Here is a 6,843-nt window from a genome sequence, read left to right as displayed (position 1 = left end):
GTGTGAAATTTAGGCTTCTAGTGTAAAATTTTCGATTTTCAAAGGCTTCAACCTGCCCCTGAGCTTTTTTTGGGGTCAACGTTTTTGCTTTTCAAAGTAACATAATTCGCTAATGAAAGATATTTCACAACTTTCTAAAGCACATCATATGGGCTACATGTTACAGTTTTGTCAGAATGTCGGTTTTGATTGCACCATTTTTCAATTCCGACTACCAATTTTGTCAAAAATCAACACGCGAATGTACTCATGGATGGATGTTTTTGCAAGCCACAAAAAATATCGAGTATTTCTGCTGAAATGAATTACTGAGTTGTACATTTTGGCAGTCGCAAGTGAAAAAAGGTGAAATCAAAACGGATATTCTGACAAAACTATAATATACAGACCCACACGATGTGCCTTACAGAGGTGGGGAAATTCTTTCTTTAGCGAACTATATTAGTTTGAAACGCTAAAAAGTAAATTAAATAAAGCTCACGGGCGAAGTTGAGGCCTATAAAAATCAAAAATCTTACACTAGCAGACATAATTTCATGACTCAATTTTAACACCAGGATTTTTTTAAAGGTACATCCAAGCACCATGCTTTTATCCAACAATACTGAAAAAAATTATTGTTTTTTATTTGACCGAGAAAAATAATTTCAAATCAAAAGGGTGTATCTCTGAATTGTGCTGATTTCAACATGTATCGATCGACTTTTAGCACGACTATGCATAACAATAGAATAGAGGATGAGTAGCGTTCTGAGTGTATACTAAGGAAATATTTTCTCTAAGGCCAAACAAAAAAGACAAACATTTGGATGGTCCGCAGGTCGATCCTTTTTTTTCAATGGCTCTTCCTCGATTTTTCCTCAATTTTGAACAGGCTAGTATTAATGATTGATCATTTTTATGGTAAAAAATACTTGTGTGTTTTTGGACTGGATTTAAATGGAAATACTTCTTGTTTTTAATCAAATATGCATTTAATGAGTGAATAACATATATAAAATGTCCTTGATACTGTCCAAATTAAAGGTTTCTTCTAAAAAGGTGATTGAAAAAAAAACCCCGATCCTAGAGCATTATACATTCACAAAATTAATATAGACCCATATTGTGTAGGTCATCTAGTACGGGCCCATGACCCCAAATGTTGGCTTGCTATGAAACTACAAAGGACCCATAGCCCATATTTTGACTGGTACACTGTGATGTAAATTAATTGATTATTAAAAACTTCGGTCGAAGTTTTGCCACAAGTTTAAAAAATAACGGTTAGTTCATGAAAAGAAGAAGTGAAATTTAGCAAAACGCGACGAGGTTTATTTGCCCGTAAGAGAGCTCTATTGTTCCGCTATTGTATCCGCTATTGTATCCACTATTGTATTCTATTCATAAAAGCTACTGCAAGAATCGCGACAATCCCTGATATTGCTGATGTCTACCGCCGGCGTTTCGCATTTATTAACAATCAAAATTATCCCATACTCTTACATTTATAGTCTTATTCTCACCTTTTATATAATATTCAGAAATTGCAATTCGGAAAACTACTAACTTTTCAAGTGAAAATATATATTCCATCGAAAATATATCAGACTTAATTGTATACATAGAAATCTATTATACCCAACCCATAAGTGCCCAATGCACCCAAATATCCCCGCAAATATCTCATACACGATTTTATTCATTCATTTTGGGCTTTAAACACTCAGAAGTCGTCCAAAATGGCAACATCATCAGCATGATCAAACCCTCTATGACTTGTTCACAAGTTGATGCTTTACAAATTACCCTCACTTGACCAAACACGCATAATACATGATCGAAACACCCAGCAGAGTTTTACATAAGATTATGTGGCTTGTCTTAACGATTCAAAAGATGCCACTTTCTTACCCACTGACACTAGCTAATTTGCATGGCAGAAATCTATAGTGCGGACACTCTTCAGTCGCAAACCAACAACATTCGTGCTATTTTGGCGTTCTTGCAAAAGAAATCTCGTGAATCGAGTGCCCTCTCAACAATATCCCTAGATGTTTGCCAATAATGACACACTCTAGAAACGCCAACATAAATCACCCAACAGCTTCATTTTAAGAATTATTTCAGTATCCAAATCAATAGGAACAGAAAGAGTATGGTCTACACATTCCAGGAAAATGTTTTATTTGTTTCTTCCGCCATTCTATATTTCCCTAAAATTATCACATTTTTTCTCCAAAATCCTATGTAAATGATTCTCCACGCTACGCAGAAATTATGTGCGATAAATCATACAAATTTGCCACAATTTTACATCACTTTAGACAGTATTGCAATATCTTGATGATTTTTAGGCATTTTGAACGGCAACTTGAGTATTTTCAGAAATCAAATATCGCGCCAAGGGGATGACACTCTTATTCACGCATTCATTTACAACGCAAACTTGTATCGAATCCCGGTGGTTTGCGACCAATGAAATGTCCGCACCCCTGGATTTATTAATCCCTGGTATGAATTATGTATTAGATTTGTCAAGGCAATAACCACGATCCGTTTTGTAATAATATAAAAGCACTTGCAATAGAATCCCGCTGAGTTCAATGAACTGCGCCCTGAAACCGATGGAGAAGTGCCCCATAAAGAAGCTATCCCATTGACCTCTACAATGTTCAACACAAAGTGAACGATGTTATAACCAGGAGGGTGAAAGTGCATATAGGAACAATGCCAAAAACTACGTCACGCCGGTCACGCTATTGTTCGAGTTAAACTACATCATTCGCCATTTTGTAAATATTAACGCATGATCGTTGCTTTGAAGTTTCCACCGGATAGTCTGTGGATAGCGCAAGAGCATGCTTTGACCATGCGCAAAAAAAATGAATATCATGAAGATGTTTAAGATTGATTCTTAGATGTTTCAAAAATTACCGTCATATTGCATAGATTCATTAAAGAATGGTTTGAAGTACTAACCTTATTTAGTAATTTTAAAAAATCGGGAGAATTTTACAAAATCAATGTTTTTACCTGTCGGTATTACAACTCGTGAAACACATTAGTGATGTGCCTGGGTGACCTAATCTACTAACCTTTAACGTTTCCTCTATGAACTCTAACCCTCCTGCAATATGGCGCCTATTGTCTAGAGTTAAACTACATCATTCGGTGTGTTACGTAATAGCTACGATGCCTATCCCTTTATATCCCTGTTATAACTTGGAGGGCTAACAAACCAACACCGCCAAATTCGACTGACGTGTGTACAACGTGGGACGCTATGAGGAAATTGAATACTCGTTGTCTGATCATGCATGTGTGTTTATGGTTCGGCGGATAGCGGTTACTTAGCAACTCTCGTTCCGCCTTGGGTTTATTGAATACACTCTATATAAAGTCATCAATATGTCGTTTCCAGTCCTTGGCTGAACTATTGGGTTCAGCTATTAATTTTTTAATAATTCTGTTACCCCATAGCATTAAAAAACTAGTATTTTGATAATTAAAATAGCTGGATGCGGTATGCAGCTGACTGAGGTGGTTACGGGTCGTTAAAACCACTAGAACCACAAACCGCGGAATATGGATATCCAACTAGTTTGCCCCGCAGGGCTACAAAGAACCGCTAACCGCGAAATATGGATATCCAACTAGTTTGCCCCGCAGGGCTACAAAGAACCGCTAACCGCAAAATATGGATATCCAACTAGTTTGCCCCTCGGAGCTTCAAGAAACCACTCACCCCGAAATATGGATATCCAACTAGTTTGCCCCGCAGGGCTACAAAGCACCATTAACCGCGAAATATGGATATCCAACTAGTTCAACTCGCATGGCTACAAAGAACCACTTAGCGCGCAATATTTTTTACCTCAAAAAAAGAATTAATATCTACCAAAAATCGTTTCAAAACGTAAAAAGCGGCCAAAGTTTAAAAAATCTTTCCTTTGTGGCTTTTCACCCTTTTTTAAACTTGGTCCCATTTATGAAAGTTTTGACAGACCCATACGAAGTCATCTATAGGCTACTTGTTGGTTTTCTTAGTTGTCAATGTTTATTTTGTAGAGCAAATGAATTAATGTTCGTGCGTAATTGAAGTTTTTTTCCGTATAGACGTTATAATGTATTTTGTAGCAAATACTCACTTTGTTCAATTCTTCATCGCCATGTGCGATTCTGCGCCTTATGTATAGATGTAGGGCCTATATGTAGCAGGTTGACACACAGTCAATTTGCTAAGTATATATAATACTCTACTACTCTTTATGATCACGCAATATAATAAAACATAAACCTTGAAATGTTTTTGATAATACATACGGTAGCCTACGTCATATTGCACCGCTTTCGAACAGTCTTAAACCTATAAGAGTACATTGTTGCATGTAAAAATTAGGACTCATTCTTCATGTTAATACTACTTTACTAAATGGGACCAAGTTTAAAAAAGGGTGAAAAGCCACACAGGAAAGATTTTTTAAACTTTGGCCGCTTTTTACGTTTTGAAACGATTTTTGGTAGATTTAACTTAGTTTACAATTTGAAGTTATTTCATGAGAGAGATGAGAAATGGAAACACCCTTTCAAGTAATAATGCAAGCGTTCGTGGGAAATTCCGTTTTGGTTAGAAAACAAATGCAATCATATCTATTACTGGATCTTGGAAATTCCCATATGGCACAAGGTTGCAGCATGAATTAATTATAGCTGGGGAATTTCCAGTTTTACTACTTTGGTATAAAAGGTGAAAACAATAGTTTTCGAACGACAGATCTTATATGTTGGGAGTTTATTTGCCTTCAAGGAAAAGGTACATGTGAGCCAGTCTATTTGCATAGCCAATAATGTGCTATTCATATAGCAATAACGAAGGAGAGTTTGAGTACAAACATGCCCAAGGGATTAATATTTTTCTGTCAACTTGGGGTCTAGTTTATACGGGAGTTTATAAAACAAAACATCTGTCAATAAAGTGGATCAGTGCAAGAAAAAGCCTGTTTAATGGAGAAAGAGTGATTGGTGAAAGCAACACCATTTTGGTAATCTCAGTGTGCAAGGATTTTATACGCAAAGGATACATACATTTAAGTAAACGATGGACTTCGCTGAACAGTGATTTTTTGCAGGACAAGTGAATCAGGGTATACATCAGTCGTCCAGAATATTGAGTGTTTTATGTTGTATTCAAAAACATCAACAACAAGGGGGCTGTTTGATAATGAACAGACCTAAACAGTGAATTTTATTAATTCTAAATGATTTGATGTATTATCCCAGCAAACACAAAACGTTTTCGACATCATTCGCAAAAGGTTATAAAAGTTTGTTAGAAAATGTTTAAATGTCGGGTTATATAAAGGGTATATTAAGAGTATAAAAGGTTTTCATAACATTTAAAAACATTTTTTGATAATCTACTGCCCAACAAACACAAAATGTTTTACAGAAAACGCTTAAATTTCGGGTTATATAAAGGGTATAAAAACGATTTAATAACATTCTAAAAACATTTTTGAAAACTTGATACAAAACATCCTAAACAGAATGTTATTTTGGGGTTGAAAAAATATTTTGCAAAAAATGTTTGCCCAAAATATTTGCAATATCATGACCTTTATATAATCCGATATATAAATGTTATTAAAACGTTTTGAATAAAACATTTAAAGAACATATCTGTGTTTGCTGAGTGCAAATATTTTAACATAATGTTATTGAAGTGTTGACAAAATATTTGGCAAAAAACGTTTGCGAAAATAGTTTACAATAACATTTTTAATAACATTTTAAAAATATAATTGTAGTGTGTTTTCATATAAAACGTTTTCATGACCTTTCTATAACCCGACATTTTAATGTTAGTTTTACCTAAACCAAAAGCCAAAATATAACTTATTTATAACGTTTTTAAAACGTTTTTGTATTTGCTGGGATGTTCATAATGCAAAATCATTGTTAAAATATGTTATACTTTTTATTAAACATTCATATTTTGTTAACTTAATCAAACAGTATGTTATTGTTGTGCATTCGTGTGAGAACTGGGAAAAGGTGACTTTGGCCTTAAATTATTACGGCTCGTAACAACACTAAAAGCCTTACCACCCACGTGACCTTTTCAAGTACCTAGTTGGCGCAGTCAAACGTATCATGGGTGTGGTGGGTGCGTGTCCATGGCACAGAGTGCCTGACCCATGTTTTTTGTGAATTTTAGCCAACTGTACAGCTTGTCCATAATCACGGGAAACTGATGGGTACAATAATTTTGATACACTCTGTACAATACCTTATCATTCAGTAGACATGAATAACGACATTTCATTGGTTAATAGCCAAATAATATAATTTCGTATTGTTCAGCGTTCATAAATTACCGTACAATATATGGCCGTATTATTCAGCTCTTAATCAGTACCGGCAATTAACGGGCCTGCATACTCGCGTTGTATTGCACACTGTGTTGATTGCGTATGCGGTAGAGACGGCAATTAGTCGCTATCTCGCGTCGCGTGCTAAATGTGCGCCGCGCGTTGGTGATGGCGCGCTGTATTACATGGCCTGGCGGTAGTTGCATGACAGAAAATGGAAGAGTTTGGAGTAGGCCTATAACTTGATCATTATTATTTTTATGATTGTATTATTTAATACGCGGCCTCGTGTGATACGACCTCAAAACCAGTGATATTTTTCGTATTGCATGAACAAACAGGGGATAACTAATAGTATGCGTGGGAGTAGATGATCTAACTCTGATCTGATTGGCTCAATATTCAATTAACCTAATCTTAATAAGGCTGTGGAGGACAATATTAATAAAAGCTTTAACAATATTACAATAAATCATCATCAGAGTGAGTC

Source organism: Amphiura filiformis, chromosome 9 (assembly GCF_039555335.1).
Source record: "Amphiura filiformis chromosome 9, Afil_fr2py, whole genome shotgun sequence".
Taxonomy (NCBI): Eukaryota; Metazoa; Echinodermata; class Ophiuroidea; order Amphilepidida; family Amphiuridae; genus Amphiura; species Amphiura filiformis.
Note: the sequence above shows the minus strand (reverse complement) of the source record.